The sequence below is a fragment of the Botryllus schlosseri genome, chromosome 3, assembly GCF_051294905.1.
Source record: "Botryllus schlosseri isolate E-star chromosome 3, Bs_hap1, whole genome shotgun sequence".
Lineage (NCBI taxonomy): Eukaryota > Metazoa > Chordata > Ascidiacea > Stolidobranchia > Styelidae > Botryllus > Botryllus schlosseri.
Genome location: NC_137238.1, coordinates 37,772,668 through 37,792,421, shown reverse-complemented (window position 1 = coordinate 37,792,421; position 19,754 = coordinate 37,772,668). Strand labels below are relative to the sequence as shown.

The 19,754-nt window shown below is 41.3% G+C and overlaps 1 protein-coding gene across 1 annotated transcript in view; it reads right to left on the bottom strand.

The window, feature by feature from the left end:
- The window catches only part of LOC145435243 (E3 ubiquitin-protein ligase PPP1R11-like), a 128,753-nt gene that overhangs the window by 98,748 nt on the left and 10,251 nt on the right, over positions 1-19,754 (bottom strand). The gene's annotated exons all lie outside the window — the stretch shown is intronic.

Sequence of the window (19,754 nt, the reverse complement as noted above, 5' to 3'; positions counted from 1 at the left end):
CATTCACAGGAAACGACGAGACGTTATTGCCAGGAAAAAATGCAGCGGGGTTGTGCTTTCGACGATCAATACGCCATAACAAAGACAACAATGAAGAAGACGTCTGCAGTGTCAGAAAATGCCCGGAAATCGCAGAAGTTTAGCAGATGTGCGGACAGTGGTGCTCCAAGCATGCATCACACAGATTAGAACAATAAGGTAGATCGATTTTATTCTCTTACACTACGACGTTAGTTGGTTACTGTTATTGGGATATTGGCAAAGTATAGTTTTGTAAAGTAACTTGCAATCATTGGTTTCTAAACCCAGGTAGGGGTCGCATTTCCTGCGAGTCAAATCCTCCGCTGCTAGAGCTGTAGGACGCAGGTGCTTATATAGCATGATGTTTTGATAAGAGATGTGTGCGGGTAAACCCGTAGCAAGAAGGCTACCCTATTTATTCGATGCCATGATGCATCCAATAGCTGAATAGCTTGATATGTATGTGTGATGAATAATGATATATTGCAAGGCTTATGAAGAGATATTAGGCCTCTGCCATACGACGATACCCTTATGTTGAGTATATCATTGAGAAAATATGCACCGCGGTAGTGCATGATAGTTGCAAACATTGCTTTGCATGTAATACAATAAATAGGGCACACTCTCGTTCTGTTGGTATATACCAATGTTAAATGCTACGTGATATGAATCAGGAAGTTTCATATCAATTTAGAATAAAATGATTGCAGGTGAATATTCGATTTTTTTTATACCCATAACAGTATCTTGCTAATTAGTTCGTGTGCGAGTGATATTATCGGTTTTCTGAATGCCCAATGTAATGTATCCTTTAATATTGCCGTAATATCGTGTATGTATTGTTTTGAGGTATTAAGTGATGTTTGTGTTTTTTTTTTGATCGCCTAGTGTTGTTGATTTGTATTTCAGTAGTCTGCATTAACAGACTGATGTTACTTTTCTCCATTTGATGTAGATAACGACGCGTTCGATGATTTCGTTCAGCAGTTTCCGCCCGTTGATGCGGACAAATCGGTACCGTACTAAACTCCGCGGCAAATCCGGATGACGCACATGTAATTTCTTCTGGTAGTGATGACAGCGAGAGCGGCTGTCCGAGTAGTATTGGTAGCGCGTCTCGAGAGCGTGTATCTGATTGCTTACCTGTTGATGTTTATCGCGTAATTCGTAGGCGTGAATCCCGCGTGCGCGATGATGCTAAGACCCAAACATGTAACGAAGGCAGAACTCTCAACGAGTCAAGTCCAAGATATACGTCCAGAGGGAGACGAATTGTTAGACCAAGACATTTGAATGATTACGTGTTGCATTAAATCGCGTAGAATAAAGATATGCGTGATGAAAATTGTGCCTTATGCATTGATATGTTGCGTAAATGCAGGATTGCTGCTTCATCGATTGTTGAATCGCGTAGAGTAAAAATATGCGTAGTGAAAAGCGTGATTTGCGCATTGATATATTATGTAAATGCAGGTTTGCTGCATCAAGTTGTGACTCCCCGTCGTAGAATGTGAGGTGGGGTCACCGAAGCTCGTTGCTGAAGTATGCGTTGTAGTAATAAATGCTGACATCGAAATGTTAGGCGCGTGTAGGCCCGCTTATGCGGCACTGAACTGTGCGTCAAATTTGAAATGGTCACTGTAGAATTGTGGTTGAGTTGCCATAAGCCCTCTGTTGTTGTGATCAGACAACATGGATTTGGTAGGAATGGTTGCTGTCCCCGCTGGACGGGTTGACAGTAATAATGAGAAAGTAGAAGTATATGAATGACAGTGAATAGCATGTTCCGTGGGTTTTGAAGCATGATTGCTGGATGAATTATGGTATTCGTCAGTGCATACACGTAGATGGTATTCGTCAGTGCATATAGACTGGTTTAGACTGGTTACGTCTGTGAATTGCATTGCATTTTCTAGTTTTTTGTTGCTCTTTATTATACATGTTCATTAATTTGTTGTTAGTGCATGCGAAGTGACCTGTAATGTCACGGTTGTAACGCTTTTGTGCTGGTTTAATTATGTATTTTATTTCTTTGTTTTGTTTGAGCGCCAACTATTGTTGATCTGAGTTTCAGTTGCCAGTAGGACGGAACGATGATATTGCGAGTCGTTCCGAGATGGTTGTGTAAAATAGGGTTTCCGCTTGCCACGCTTGCCACGCTGCCGCGCTTGTATGGTATTTCGTTTCATTAGTTTACTTTTGCCCCTGCATATAAAATCGTTTCCTGTCTCCAGTCCCTATGATTAGCCCCAGTCCATATGTTGTATGACCCTAGGTTTGAGATTTTGACCAATATACTCGTTTTTTTTTACACCAAGTTATTTTGGTGGGAAGGGGGAACTTTTAACGGAGTATATTGGTATAACGCCATTTAAATATTATTCGATAAGGAGTTGGTAGACCTTACGGAATTCCCGGAACTGAAACCTGATAAGACTGTTGTGAGTCGTATATTTTGTCGTGTGAATGTAGATAACAATTTGGTGCATGTACTCTCTCGTGGCTATGAGAGACGGTCATTCAATTCATGATATTTCGCCGATTTGGAAGTCCATTACTTTGTCGTACGTGATTCAATAAAGTTACAAGTCGTGGAGACGGAAACAAATATATTCGTCAGTGTGATCCATCGAATACGTGTCCAATAGACAGGCTTCGTGGTACGTCAGCCAACAAGGCCGTACGGCGCGGTTACGCCGGTTCGTCGAACGAAAGAAGAAACACGCAGCGAATTGTAAACGCAACCTTCTTGGAGTCAATAATACATCTTGGAGTCAGATATACAATTATACAACTACAAACATTCGCTCTGCGTTCAGTTTGGGCACTTTCTGTTGTTTTGAAGCAGCCTTCAATTACGGTTCTGTTCTTTTGCCATGTTTGGCGATGTAGCATTTCACGGCTTGGTTGATTGTATCCAATGCAAGAGAACGGCGGAACTCATTTATTACATAGTTTGTATGCAATTATCATTATCATTAAACATTCTGTAATAACATGATCATCAGTCAATAAGAAGCACAATTGAGTACCGGTAACAAAATATCGTCAACATGCAATCTTCACTATCTTTATAACGAACCTCAGATAAGCAATTCCAATCTACAATGTCCTGAAGGCCTTAACAGGCATTTTCAGTTTGGGCACTTTCTGTTGTTTTGAAGCAGCCTTCAATTACGGTTCTGTTCTTTTGCCATGTTTGGCGATGTAGCATTTCACGGCTTGGTTGATTGTATCCAATGCAAGAGAACGGCGGAACTCATTTATTACATAGTTTGTATGCAATTATCATTATCATTAAACATTCTGTAATAACATGATCATCAGTCAATAAGAAGCACAATTGAGTACCGGTAACAAAATATCGTCAACATGCAATCTTCACTATCTTTATAACGAACCTCAGATAAGCAATTCCAATCTACAATGTCCTAACTATTACAAACCTCGCCAAATTTATATGCTTGTGTACCTTAATCGAGATTTTAATCCTGGTGGCGACCAGGATCAAGAAGCAGCAGTCTATACTCAGTTGGTTGTGGCAGAATCTTACTAATCTACCTTTCTGGTCGGCAGAAAATCCAGCAACGTGCAAAATCGCCAGATCTATTATTTGATCTATATTTTTGGTATATCTGAAAAGTGATTGAGTAGGTCAAAAGAGCGGTACGTTTCCAAGACATGTTGAGGCTCGAGTAGTAGTTAAGAAGGTATGAAATTTAGCAGAACAGAGCGGATTTGGTCGATGAGTCGTATATCCGAGGCGGCCAATTTCGTAGTTGCAAATGAGATTGACATGTGCGAGGGTGGGGTCGCGAGATGCCAATGAAAGTCAAATTATGGCCGCGATGTACGGCAAGCTTGTTTCTCACGACACAGTCTTGTAGCATATTCACGAAGAAATGAGATTGGACTTTGAATGATGGCACAGATTATGTAACTGGCATTTCGCTCCAACTGGAGAACTATATAATGATCGAACTGTTGAAGTGTGGTGGAAATTAGTTTAGAACAGTGGTTTCCAGCCTTTTTGGCTTCATTCCCCACTTCAGAATTATTCCTAGTCTTCATCATTTCCCCACTACCCAAAACTTCTACGCTTTAAAAATGCCCCTCCATAACATTTGGCCAGACGCATTGGTTGGGCACTGCTGGTTTAGAAGATGCGTAGGCGGAAAAAGTAGCCGACGTTGCTATTCAAGTTGTTGTTTGAGGTATTCATGGTTTTTGTCGATTACGGGCCATTAATACCGGGTGCCGGTATTCTTTATTTTTGATTCCGTAGCTGCCGACTTGTAGGATATTTTAAGACACCGCTTACGCCAGTGGTTCTCAACCTTTTTGCCTTTCCGGACCGTGACGGACCCCGCGGACCCCCACGAAGTTTTGGATCAAATTTAGCTCAATTATCATGCAATCGCCATTTGACTTGTGCAAATGATAGCTGTAGGCTTAGTGATAAAGAGCAACAAAATGACTTTTCTTGAAAATAAGATCATACTATTAATATTGCAATTGGGATGCCTTTTAATATTTCAAAGCAAATTCTGCAACTTGAAATACGTGGTGGTGTCTTGAAAATACGCGTCCTCTGTTTGATATGAACGAGTGCCGAAAATTCATTTCCACAATTTTAGATTATGGCGAATGTAATAATAACGCGTAAAGCTTCCGACGACACATTTTGGGTATGATCGCAACAAATATGGCACCAAAATTGAGGAGCAATTTTTTTCAATGAACCTAACAATGAACATACAACGTCAAGCCTGGTCATTTCTATCTAGCACAGGGGTGTCAAACATAGGGCCCACGGGCCGCATCCGGCCCGCGAGGCCATTCTGAGTAAATTGAAAAGAATTAATCTCATTATCCGGCAGATTTTTAACAGAAGTTGAGATTTTACTACTAAATAATTCGACGCAAATAATCCAGCATATATTTTTCACCACGAATAGGTCGGACAACGACGCATCTCCGTTGTCCACTGACATTGCTGTCCACTAAAACGGGCATAGAAATATTTCAATCATATCCTCGTTAGAGCCACTCTTATAATAGTTAATAAAAGTATTCAATCGGCCAATTAGGCCTATCGTATTTTTGCCGATTCCATCGTTTGCGAATAACGTTGTTGCTGGAATAGAGTCCGGGCCCACGTATTCCGTGATATCAATAAAGCGTTCCAGTGAAAAGCTAAGATATGGATGTCGATGTAGCATATTGAAATTATTTGACTAGCTGGTCCGGCCCGCGAGTGACTAAAACTCTTGAATTCTACCAGCGGCACAAGTCGAGTTTGACACCCCTGATCAAGCAACTTATCTTGAAGTTATCATGAAAAATGGTAACGTATATCGTCACCGTGATTGACCTTACTCATCCAACATTTTTTCCACAATCCCTTACAAAACATCTTTAAACAGCAAAATATTTGTATCAGTAGGCTATTGGCAATTTTGAGATTAAAATGAGCCCGCACAGTAGGATATTTTATCTCAGGCGGCCATACTGTTCATGTGAGCTCAAGCTATTACTACTAAATAAATACAGTCCATCCTCAAGATTACCGGACCACGACTGACCTATCGATCTCGCTTCCCATGACATGCCGCCCTATTTCTTGTCGCATTCTTTTTCTATACTATCTTCTTTACTTTCATTCAGTGTGCATGCCTCCTCTTTACATCGCCTAGGCCAAGGTGGGTGTCAGATTCCATAGACTACTCCTTGTCGCTTCGACATCTTCCTGTCTTTTCATCGTATCGCATTTTTGTGGTGTATTGAACTGATAAAATTGCTAATAAACCAATGATGAGTTTTATAGTAATGACGCGAAACTGTGCCACGTGATTTCCCGATTAAAAAAATACAAATTAGGTTTGAGGCTTCGCGGACCCCATGAAAATGCTTCGCGGGCCCCGGCAGAGAACCACTGGCTTACGCGAATGAGCCTAGATAGACTTCCAACACTTAGTAGGAATTTTGTGCTACTCGAGTGGAGTTGTAAATTTGTACTTTATTACGAGCAGAAGTCGCCATGACAGGGACTGCCTGAAAGAAGAGAAAGAAGTTGCCTAAAGTTGTCAGGCAGTTTAAAAAAGTGGATCAGCAGTAAATCCGAGACTGCGAAAAGACTTGAAACGATGAAACGTAGATGTGAAAAGCGATCCAGCCGCTTACAAAGGCGGCTTCAAAATTTCTGCATACAAGCCGCCATTTCCAACGACATGTCGAGAGCAAGAAACGCTGTTCAGAAATAATTTTTTTGTCAAATTTAATTTGCGACTTGATAAAATCGTTAGGTCTACTAAAAACACCCTGCACACCAATTTTGGCTCAGTTCCAACCTATAGAAGTATTGTTACGAGAGAATAAAGTTTTGAATTTTTAATTAAAAATAAGTATAACATTTTTTCAAATTTACTGACAATCCAACGTTGTCCACAAAAACGATGCTCAAGAAATTTGTACTTTATCGCGAGCAGAAGACGCCATGACAAGGACTGCCTGAAAGAAGGGAAGGATGTCGCTTAAAGTTAAGTTGTCAGGCAGTTTAAAAAAGTGGATCAGCAGTAAACTCGAGACTGCGAAAAGACTTGAAACGTAGATGTGAAAAGCGATCCGGCCGCTTAAAAAGGCTGCTTCAAAATTTCTGCGTATAAGCGGAAGCCATTTCCATCGACATGCCGAGAGCAAGAAATTCCAAGTAGGAGATGAAGGTCCACCATCAACTCGATGACAACTTCTGGCGTTTGATTGGATCCAGTTCTGGAGGACTTTAGATATTGGCGCATGCAGCCCAGCCGGAAACTCGGGCGCCCACTAGCGATTGGCTGATCACCACCTCCGATGGCATGCTGGCTTCTGTGAGGCCGTGTGTAATAAATCGCTATATTGCCCGACAATACAACGGGTGATATATAATGTTGAATGTGACATATTGTTAGGTTTACTGACGAAAAGGTAATTTTTTTCGATTTCTTGAAAAAGGATGTCAAATCCTCGTAAGGACGTATTAGCCCTAATTCTGAGTATATTCGAAAATGCATATATTTTCCACCATATTTTTAACATATGCTTGGATTTTCAATAAGAAATACTTTTTTAATAATCCCTAATCCCTCGAGACGGCAAATGTCGGGGATATTTATTGATCATAAAGCCCAACAGCGGTCTTGTGGTCACACTCGATAGTCGCTATTAGGAACAAGCTTTTAAAAGTTCATGAATGAATTCTATCGATAATATTGGTTCTTACTATTTTCATCCTCTCTCTGCTCCTGTGGCTTTTAGCGGTAGAGCTAGTGAAGGTGATGATACGTATCTCTATATCATATGATCAATGAGGGATTGGGGGTGTCGACTGCAATATCTTAATTATTAACATTTGATCCCTAGTTAGTCTAAATTACTTTATACACCTAGGATATCTAGAAATCTGTAGATAGAACTGTTTAAAGATAGAGCTCTCTACGTATTCCTGCTTTACGCACACAAACCCCTTTGAAATTCGGGGGTTTTCAGAAAGAATAAGGGGGTGATAAATTTAAAAGATTTTCAAGCTTATTTATCGCCCCATAAAACAACAAGTTGCATCAAAAACAAAGCCAAACAGAAATGTTAGTGTAATAGTTAGTTGTCAAAGGTAAGCAAAAGACAGTGATTCGTAAAGTGTATGGGTCGCGTATAGGGTCTAAATTTGGGGCGCCACCGCATCATGCAGCCCCATGCGAGTGCAATAACTTAATTTGATACGTTTATTTAGTACACTCACACTTTTGAGGAGTGATGTTTTGAGGCACATCTTGGCCCCTATGGGCTATGATAAGGAGGTCCCGATGTTGTTTTTGCAGTGGCTTCAGTGCGTAAAAACTGGCTAACTTTGATTCCGAAAATGCAATCATTGATCTGCTATCATCTATCTTCAGCACTCTGTGAGGTAGGGCTAAACTACACTGCATATTGAAATCATAAATATCGCAAATCCCATTTCGTATTACGTCATCTTTGTTAAGCTGTGGGCTCAAGTCTGCTCAGGACATACCAGCGACAAGCGTCAGACACTTGGCAATCCCGAGAAGGCATAATGTTAGGAGGTTGGTGGAAAATAGCGGGTTTGGCGTCTTCCATCTGCATCCATGGAGTTTTCGGCAATCATGCCGCTGCGCAAAGTGCGGTGTCTGAAATATCGACGATAACACCTTAGGCAAAATGACGTTTGAAGTATCTTGTTAATCGTCTGTTCTTTAAAGCCATGACGTATCGAATATTCAATTGTGAAGTCACAGTGGATTGACATTGACAATTGAAAATATAGGGCAAATAAAGCTTCTTTGACGAAATATATAGCCTACGTAAAGCTTCGACTATTTTGAGGGTAATTGTCCGTCGGCTGTTAGTTAGTTAGTTAGACGTTCGCATCATGACATTAGATTTATTGAGCGTCTTGACGTGCTGGTTCCATGGAAGAGCCACAGCTGAAAGTGTCTCAAGCGTGTCATTGGCAAGCAACCCAGCGTACGACGCTGAAATGACGAGAAATCGCCCAATGCGCTGTCGACGCCCAGGATGTTTTTAATGACGCTGCTCTTCGCTCTTTTTGACATTGTCACTTTATATACTCGCCTAGAGGATTAGTAAGGCTGGATGCACACTGTCCCAGAAAATCGGATTGTGGGTGGGCTGCACAGATGTTGGTCAACCTGTGATCGCCGATTAAACGTCTATTAAACATAGGATCGGCAAGGCTTGATAGTGAATCACTTTGCGTGATAAATTATTTAGTAACCGACAGGTTGTTCAAAAACAACTTTTTTTTTACAAATTTTACTTGTTTAATAATAAAATTGTCAGGTTCCCTAACTACACACGTCGCTACACACCAAATCAAGATGAATACCCGTGAAAAAAGCACCAGTTTCCCTTCAGGCGTGCCCGGAACACGATGTTTGGTCATATCGAAGTGTCGAAATTAGCCACCGTAAAAAATATTTTTCAAAAAATGGTCGAAATTTCAAATTCGGATTGCATGGCTTCTACTGATCGTGATTCACCAAAATTTGGTGTGTGTCGTTTTCGTGAGCAACCGGCCAATTTTATCATCAAGCAAGTGAAATTTGGAAAAAAATATTTTGAACAACCCTATAATGTCCACCTTCAAGTCTAAATACAAGCATAATGCACTGTCCATTGTATCATGCCATGTGTCATCTATGCCCACATTGAATACAGATTCGTCGCATAATGAGACTTGAGAACACGAATTTGTTTTCCATGATGTTTGTACACCGACGCATTGTATGTACGTACACCTCGTTTAAGCGAATACTTGGGTGGGTGAACAATCGTGAGGTACTTGATGTGTGTGATGGTGTATGCATTGGTATTTTTCATGGAGAACAAAACACGGGCTGTAACATGTTTACTTGAATATTGGTTGTTGGTTCATGAGGGAATATCCGGATCCGGTCCACACACTTTCTCATATTAGTGATCCGGTTTCAGCTGACTGGAGCGACATGTATCGACCAATAACGACACAATATAGTAAACATGTGCGAGAAAACTCACAAGTAACCCGTATTTGTTAGCGCGACGGAGACATAAATTCAACCATTATCCGTGTACCAAGCAGTTACCAAAGTAGGAGGTTGCTAATTTCGACATTTTGACTCTTTGGGAGGCTAAAGCACGAAACCGGACATCATGGACATATAGGAAACCTATTATCCAATTTCCAAAAAAATACATGTCGATGTACAACAACACATTGTTATTACTCGGGGAAAGAATATATTTCCAAGTGAAAATGGATTGTTACTCATGGAAAAAATATATTTCCAAGTGAAAATGGATTGATACTCAGGGAAAAATATATTTCCAAGTGAAAATGGATTGTTACTCAGGGAAAAAACAGATTTCCACGTCAAAACGGTACTGTTACTCAGGTAAATGTCAGATTTCCAAGTGAAAATGTATTGCTACTCTGGGTCAACGAAAGATCGCCAAAGGGCAATGATATTTTTACTCAGGTAACGGTGGACCTCCAAGTGAAAATGGTAATTTTGCACAAGTAAACGTCAGTTGTCCAAACGAAAATGACATTTTACTTGGGTAGGTATCGTGTGTTCAACGTTGGTAGTGTGATTGGTCTTGTAAAACGTAGTTGCCGAGCTGTACAATATAGTAGCACCCTTTGCAATCTGAGCCCCAGAGTACAGATGCCAGAGATGAGCATGGATTAAGATTAGGTTTTGAAAAAACAGGATTTGTGAAATTTTGTCGGATTGTGATTGGATTTGGATTAGACATTTTTTTCAGAACGGATTAGGATTTGGATTGGATTTACCTATTTTCTGGGAGATTGAAATGTCGTGTGGCGAATGGCGACAAACTTTATTCAGATCAGTTATTAATGTACTTATGGTTACTAAGTTATCTTGAATCAAGTGAATCGTTAGTTGTGAAGGAAAATTTTCGAATCCCTCCACTGCATAAATTAGTTTTTTTTTTCTGAATTTCCAGTTGGAATCGGATTAGGATTGGACACGGACTTGAATATGAAGTATATACTCTTTAAATCCTTAATCCAATCGAAGTTACATTATGGCATCCTCTGTTGGGGGGCTGCCAGTAAAACTGCACTCAAGCCACTGCAGAAACTACAGCATAAAGTGCTCCGAATCATAGCTAGGGCCCCAAAGGGGCCTGGCTGCCCATCCAATAAGTCGCTGCTGAAGAGATTCGGCGTCCTAAACATAGAAGATATGCGGAAACTAGAAATCGCCAAGTTTATGTATCAGTTTCACTGCGGTCGATTCCCCGAATATTTCAATGACTTCTTTACCTCTGAATCAAAAGCGCACAAGTACAACACACGCGCGTCCACGTCGTCCAAATATCATATGATCGACCGAAAAGATCATCGCTCCATCAAATATGCCGGACCTGATGTGTGGAACAGTATCCCGCCGGCCATCCGACAGTCGACGAGCATGTCCACATTCAAGTCGAGATACAAGCAATTACTACTAAATAAATACAGTCCATCCTCAAGATTACCGGACCACGACTGACCTATCGATCTCGCTTCCCATGACATGCCGCCCTATTTCTTGTCGCTTTCTTTTTCTATACTGTATTCTTTACTTTCATTCAGTGTGCATGCCTCCTCTTTACTACGCCTAGGCCAAGGTGGGTGTCCGATTCCATTGACAAATCCAAGTCGCTTCGACATCTTCCTGTCTATTCATTGTATCGCATTTTTTGTGGTGTATTGAACTGATAAAATTGCTAATAAACCAATGATGATGATGATGATGAAAAAGTTCTGGATTAGGATTTGGATTTGGATTTGAAGGTTAGGATTTGGATTGGATTAGGACATAGAAATTTCAAATCCGCTCATCTCTGACAGATGCGAACAGCGGAGGAAAATAATGCATCCCATATAGAAATGCCAACTCGGAATCCGGTGCTCCTCAAGAGATAAATTTGTTTCTGATACGTTTCGGAGATTCCAATATTTTACCACTGTACCGACAATCCTGCTGGGAGGACAAGAAATAACAGCATGCAACAAAGTGACTAATTTCAATACAACATCCATTGTAGCACTATATTTATTAAACTCGAACACTTGTCGGGTGCCTCTTTTCAAGAGTTATCGGCATACTGAAGGGATTTAAGCAGATTTAAAAGCAAAACCAAAAAGGCAAAGTATGACGCAGCAATCAAAATCACAGACCATGAAATTCGCATTGTATCAATGGCAACAATAACAAACTACGAAGTATACGGACATACGGGGTTGCCAGTAAATTCGGCCCTCGGTAAATTCGGCCAGTGAATTCGGCCTATGACCTCGGTAAATTCGGCCCTCCGAGAATATTGTATTAAAATGTATTTCCAACCGTTAACATGAATTAATTAAATAATTATACTATTATTATGTGATATGGATGTCAGGGTATGCGTAGATCGCATAATCGTGGGAGATAGCGCGGATATTCACGGGGCCGAATTTACCGATGGCCGAATTTACTCGGTAAATTCGTCCCCCGGAGAATTTTGTATAAAAATGTATTACCAACTATTAATGTGAATGAATTACATAATTATTTTATTATCGAGTGATTTGAAGGTCAGGGTATGCGTACATCGTACAGTCACGGGAGATATCGCGGATATTTACGGGGCCGAATTTACTGACCACCGAATTCAATCGGTAAATTCGGCCCTCGGAGAATTTTGTGTAAAATTGTATTACCAACTATTAATGTGAATTATATTACACAATTATATTATTATCAAGTGATTAGGAGCTTAGGGTTAGGATTAGGTTAGGGTTAGGGTTAGGATTAGGGTTAGCTTAGGGTTAGGATTAGGGTTAGGGTTAGCTTAGGGTTAGGATTAGGGTTAGGGTTATGATTAGGGTTAGGGTTAGGTTAGGGTTATGATTAGGGTTAGGTTAGGATTAGGGGTAGGTTAGGGTTAGGATTAGGTTAGGGTTAAGGTTAGGTAATGTTATTGTAACTGTTATTGTTACCCTGGCCCTGGCCGAATTTACCGGGGGCCGAATTTACCGAAGGCCGAATTTACCGAAGGCCGAAGTGACCGAGGGCTGAATTCACTGGCCGAATTTACCGAGGGCCGAATTTACTGGCAACCACATACGGTACTATAGTAGCAGCACAATTTGTAAATAAACAATTACACGCACGGAAAAACACGCACTATAATGAGAAATTTGTAGGTTATAGAGGAAATCTTTCTGTCTGCATAGAATAGGTTTGCTCAACTGAATAATAGTAGACTCCAACACTTTTAAATGAAACACAGATCTACCACGCGCAATGACAGTGAACATATTGTCATCATAGTGCTGTGCACAGGCAAGGTTTTCGCTCAGATGCTGACCGATTGACGAAGCATATGCTTGGTAATCATCATAGCAGTCTGTTGTTTGCAGCCAATTTGCACTGACGTGCGAGCTCCGTGCGATCATTTGCGCAAGTTTTTGACCGAATCAATTTTGGGATATGCTGCTTAATACGCTCAAACAATCTTTGAGAGAGATATGATATTCTTTCTCGCCTGCACCATCGAGATGCTTTGGCGACGGGGTTGCGATACGGCCCCATGAGGTCATCTAGTCTGCGCCCCCGTTTTTTTTTTCTCCTCCATGCTATCCTCGATTGCTGAGCGCCTAGCAGGATAGCTGCGGATACCATTTTCCGAGTCTTTGGTATGACCCGGCCGGGGATCGAACCCACGACCGAGAAGCCGGACGCATAACCATTACACTATCTCGCTCGGTACGTCCTACATACCTACTATCACAGTGGCACTTGTATTGGTAAACAAAATTACTTGCATCAAAGGCAGGAAGTACATCTTTTCGAGAGTTGGGTAACAAGGGTTTCGTCGTGTACACTACATGCGTGTTAACGCTGTAATAGCAAAGGTGAACAGCCCATCTAATAAGCTTTTCAAATCGGCTAGACACGTTACCTAGCCAAGGTAGGTGTAAAAATGCCGGGCATATTTCTGGGCCATATTTTGGAGCTGTATCCGATTTTTTCAATACCCTAGAGATGGAGCATTTTAATATGTAGTCCGGATAGCCATTTTTGGAGAGAATCAAGTGGATATCATCCAATTCGCGTGACAGTTTTTCCGGTGAGCAGAGGCGCAAGGCGTGATTAACGAGAGATGAAATGAGGTTTAATTTACGCCGCTTCGGGCAGAATGAATCCCAACGAATATGATGACCGGTGAAAGTAGGTTTTCGGTACACCGACGTTAAAAACGTTTGTCCTGATCTCTCTACTAAGACGTCTAAAAAGGGAAGGGCAGCATCAGTTTCCTTTTCCACGGTAAATTGTAGAGCTGGATGGAGACAATTCAATTTTTCGAAGAAATTATTACACTCTCGCTCAATTTTAAAGGCAACAAAGGTGTCATCGACATATCTAAAATAGAGGAGAGGTTTTGCGACGTTTTCAAACAATTTCTTTTCATGGTATCCCACGAATATATCGGCCAGACTGGGTCCCAACGGTGAACCCATCGCAATACCATTGCATTGACGGAACATCGTGTCATTGAAGCTGAATTCAACGCTACTATAGTAGCAGTTTGCAACAATTCAAGGACTATTTCACGCGGTAGTTTCGGAGGTTCAAGCGTGCCATCATAAAGCGCGTCTGCGCAGATTTCGAAAGTTTCCGACAATGGTACGTTAGTAAAAACACTTTTCACACCAAATGAGCTAAGAAATACATTGGACGGATTTAATTTGGCGCGTTTTAATTCGTCTACAAACGTGAACTGTCTTATAGGTCTGCTGCGAAATCGCCTTTGAAAAATATATTACCGAATAAATACGTGAATGAAAGCCCTAAACTTGGTACACTATTACATGACATTATCGAGAAGTGGCCTCATGGCCCTTTTCGGTATGGTACACTGTCAAAATTAATGCGAACAGACCAACACCGAATTTTGCGTAAAATTTACTGAGGAATAGGCTGATCAAGTGACGGGGCGGGGGGGGGGGGTTGTACGCAAATGGCTTGAAGGCCACATTTTCACGGTGAAATTGACATTGGAGAATATACGATCAAAGTAAATATTTGAATGCAAACTGAGAATGATATCATCATCTCAGTTAACGTTACCGCAGATACACCGGCTTTTGCGTGAAATCCGCAATGTGTTGTAGGCTAAAGTGTCAGATCGGAGCACATCTTTACCATACTCGACCTTGATAACGAAATTACTGCCCTAATCATTGAGTGTCAACCTTGAGACTTGGCACAGCGTTCGATACTAAAATCAAGACATACCGTGCAAAAGCTTATGACGGATCTAGGTAAGGAGCATCGTTAAAATCAATAGAGACCAATACCGGCTTTGCGTATAATCTGTTAGCGATAAATGACGAGTCAGCTCTCACTCGAATTAGGAAACGAAATTACCACTAACACAGTTCAGTGACAAACTTAAAACTTGGTACAGCGTTCGATACTAACATTAAGACTTACCGTGCCAAATGTCATAACCGATCTCAGTATTGAACACCGTCAAAAGCAATGGATACCAATACCGGCTTTTGAGTAAAATCTGTTTGCGATACATGACGGATCAGCACACACTCAACTTCGGAAACGGAATTACTACCCTAAACTTTAAGTAGAAACCCTGAAACTTGGGGCAGTGTTAAATACCACCAACACGACATGACATAACAAGTTTCAAGAGTTTTCATGTTGTGAAACCCCATTAAAATCGACCTATACCAGCAGAGGTCGACTAAACGCATATGACGGTAACAGAGTTCAGCTATAGATACGATTGTTACATCACACCTTAAGGGCACAGAGCTATCGTGCCCCGGTTGCTCGGTAATTTTATGAATAGGAGAGAGTAAATCACCGTTTCTTTATTGTGCGCGGTTTTGAGAGAATAGACAGTGAAAGCTTGTTATGAGCGCTACCGGGGCAAGCCCCGGCTAGGCATTCGCAAAGCGAAAACACAGAAGAGAATTCGATTTTCGCATAGACTTCGCTATATATGGGCATTTACAAGCGAAAGGACAAGAAGTATACGATTTTCGCTGTGATTTCGGTTTATATAGATAGGTGTGCGTCTATAAATGGTAAAGAATTGTTATTGAACAGAATTTTAGGTGGGGCAATTAATGCCCCAGTTGCCCTATAGGACGAGCCGCCACTGTAGTTCACTATCACACAAGAATCCATGGCGCATCATCACCGTAACGTATGCCTGGCAGGGTGACATCACCAACGAGACGGCAGGTCAGCGATAGGTGGTCGAAAAGGGTGGGGTCACCAACACGAGTGTTGCAGCCGCGTGCAAGCGGGCCCATAAGAACCACAGGCGCCTCCAGATCGATCATACTAACTACTGACAACTCAACAATTCTTGGGGTTGACAGAATATTGTGAATTTGTCATCATAAATTAAAAATTTAATTGGCTATGCGGTGGCTTATATTATTTAGAACTGAACTAAATCAGGTGTGCAGTGTTTCTAAGGGTAACCTGACGTAGCCTAGTAATCAGTGAACGGCTGGAATCCGGAAAACAGGTATTGTTGGCCAGCCCTTGGACACTGGACAGCTAACGAATGACATTAGTAATAAGCCAACACACCACGCCAAGGTTTGAGCCAGGCGCTGGGTGAGAAATAAGCATCACTTTCCCTTCAGAAATGCCCGGAACACGATGTTTGGTCGTAGCGAAGTGTCTAAATTCGCCATCGTAAATACTATTACTGTAAAAAATTGTCCAAATTTCGATTTAAGATTGAATGGCTTTAACTGGTCGGAATTGACGCAAATTTGGTGTATAGCGTTTTTTTTTAGATGCCATACAATTCGAAAGCGACAATATTTGATTTTTCTTGCTCCGTCCTATTTGTTCATTAATTTTCGTTGAATAATCATGCAGTATATCATACATATGTATCGAATTCATGTTTCAAACATGAATTATCTATGGATTTGTACCTTGGTCATCATGATTACTTGGCAACGGCAAATTTTTCCTGAAATTTACTAATCTAGTGTTTTTTCCGCCAATATAGTGTTTTTTACGACATATTCTTGTGTTTTTCCAGGAACCAGAGTGGCAACAGTGAGTATGATGATAAATGCCCGGCATTTGATTATATAGGCGTCATCCAATACGACTATTTGAACAACTTCGGACGTTCAGGTGTAATCCTCGATTCTAACGCGAGAATACCGGACACAATGATTCCAATAGGCCTATACTCAATCTGAATTGAGTATTTTATTATTTGTGCTGATTCGAGTGGAGTATAGTGAGAAGGTGCGAATAACAGAGATAACAGAAATGAGATAACAAATATAATGCACAATAAATAATATTCTAATATATAAATGATCCATCGGGGGCCGATGAATTGGTTTGTATCAACTTGGAGTGAGACAAACAGATGAGAAAAAACTTGACTGCTACGAACACTGAACATTTTACAATCGCTAATCATCAAATGACGCAACACTACCTGTAGGAAGTAGGAAAAAACGTAAATAAAATATACTGCAAAAAGCATTTAAAGTACAGTTAGAGCGAAATTCCCCGTGCAACAGAATGATGTGTTTGATAAAGCCTCATCTTCCGAAACAAATCTGCGGGCTTTTGCGAACTAAACGATGCAACGTTGTTAATGCGGGTAGTAGGCTATCCCAAACCAAATAAGGTCTGCTTTTGCAAGAGGTTGGCTGACAAAGACGTTACGAACAGTGCACCAAACATCACTATCTGGCTCGTAACACTCGACTTGGCCTCCAAAAGTGTAAGCTTATCCTTCAAAGAAGAAAGCGCGGCCTGTGCTTTTCGAGTAGGCTACTTCAGCATGCTGCATAAACGCGAACGAAACTTTGATCGATTTCTATCGCTGTAATATGTTAAGTTTCAACTCCGCCGAATGCGTAAATCTATACGTCAGACACAGTAACAACCAGAAATCATCCACTAAATCAGTGGTTCCCAAAGTGGGCACCAGGCAATGAAATGGGTTATTGGGTGGCGCTGGATATAAACTTGGGCGGTAGGGAGCGTTGAGAGCAAAGTGGGAGGTGTAGGTTGAGAAGGCAACTGCTGCGTAGTGTGGAAACAATCGATAAATAAAGCAGCTAAATTCGCAGTAAATATGCAGAATCGATTCAGTCACGGCAATTTAGGTCGTCCTCCGGCTTCTTTACTTTGCCTAGGCCAGTGGTTCCCAACCTTTTTCCACCCACGTACCATTTTGAGGTTTTATGCAGTGCTCGCGTACCACCTATAAAGTTACTCGCGTTTCCACCACTTATGACGTCATAATCACGTATTTGACCTATTCGAGGTGTGTTAACACACTCTGTTGAACTAGGCCAGGGATGTCAACTATACGTCCCGCCAGACGATTTCATCCGGCCCGCATAGCAATTCTGAGTACATTGAAAAAAGATTATATTATCCATCACATCCACAGTAATAAACCAAATTACAACGTCCGCATCTTGTATTCATCACAACGCATACGCAGGGCTAACGCCAGATTATGACTAAAGCAGGGGTGGCCAACCTTTTTGCCATTCACGGCCGCATTTCGACTACTCGTGTAACCTACGTCCGCATTCCGGGGCATAGTCGTAATGAAGGAGCTGCTTGACGCCAAATACCCAGGTTAAAGTGTTTATGTCCATTTCTGGTGAACTCCGGACTAATGTATTTAATGATAGGCAAACTATGTGCACCCAAATCGCGAGTGGTCACTGGTAATGTTAAGGAAGAAAGTTCGCATAGTCGCGCGAAGCGCGAAAAAATTCATATTCACCAATGAATTTCGTCATTTATATTAGTAGTTTATTTACATATTACCCTCAAACATTTATCCTTTCTCATCCCGTGTGATCAGATTCACTGGTATAGAGTTGATGTAAGGGTGTTTACGAAAAGTTAAAGCAAGTTATAAATAATGATTCATCTTCGGGTGGGCCAATTGGTATTATATTCACTTTGTAGCATACTGTTATTTCTTGACCTCCTATCAGGATTTTTAGTATAGTGACGAGCACACGATTCCGAGCTGATATTTCCATGTAAGTCGCATAATTTTCCACTGATGTTCGCATCTGTATTGTGGGGCTCTGATTGCAAAGGGTGCTACTATATTAAAATCGAAAAATGTAATCGCACTGAATCGCGCGCAGCCCAAAGAAAATTTCAAGATTAATTAAAATCTTTCAAGAAATCGGGAGTCAATTCGTGAATTCGAGTTGCAAGTCGACGGCCGCCAACACATACTAATTGAATTGCGTGTCTACGGCCTCACAAATTCCCTCTTACGGCCGCAGGTTGGCCACCCCTGGACTGAAGCAAAGGAAACACTTAAATATGTTTACTTGTATCGCCGGTAATGCCATTGTTTTAGCGGTTCTTAACCTGAACTAATAACTCCCTTCGATCGAAAAAGACAGAATCGACTCGCGTACCACCTGGAAGACCTTCGCGTACCACTAGTGGTGCGCGTACCACAGGTTGGGAACCACTGGCCTAGGCCATAAGGTGGATGTCCGATCTCAAAGGCTATTCCAAGTTGTTTCGACACCTTCCTATATTGGCGTACAGACAAACGCGGTTCAACGCATTTCTCAAACGATTCCACGAAGCTGAATTCCTCAAACTGACAGTCGATGCAGTAACGTAACAAATTGTTGATGGCGGAAATGTTGGTTGTGTTGAAAACTGCAATTGGTATTGGTTGGTTGTGTTGGTAATAAGTAAACGACGACACCAGCAGCGAGCTCGGAGATGAGATTTGCCGGAAGGCCAATGACGCGATTGTGTCGTCACATGCGATTCACAGCAGACGCCCAGGCGTGCTGCTTATGACGTCATTTTGTCAGAATGCAGAAATCGTGGCCCGAGACTCAAACGTTGTGTTTTCGAACAATAGTATTCTAGATCGTAACCCGGAAGAGACGCTGTCAATTCGAATGAGGCCTTTTGTTTGCTATCCGCCGTACATACTAATCGTTTCAAATCCAATGTTGCGCGCTCCAATCACTTTGCCTCTACTGATTAGAACTGATTAAAATTGGTTATCGGTCGGGTTGTTACACAACGTAACAATTTCGTGGCGTTTAAATAATAATCGACCTAATATGTTTCCTTTTTGTATGAGATTTG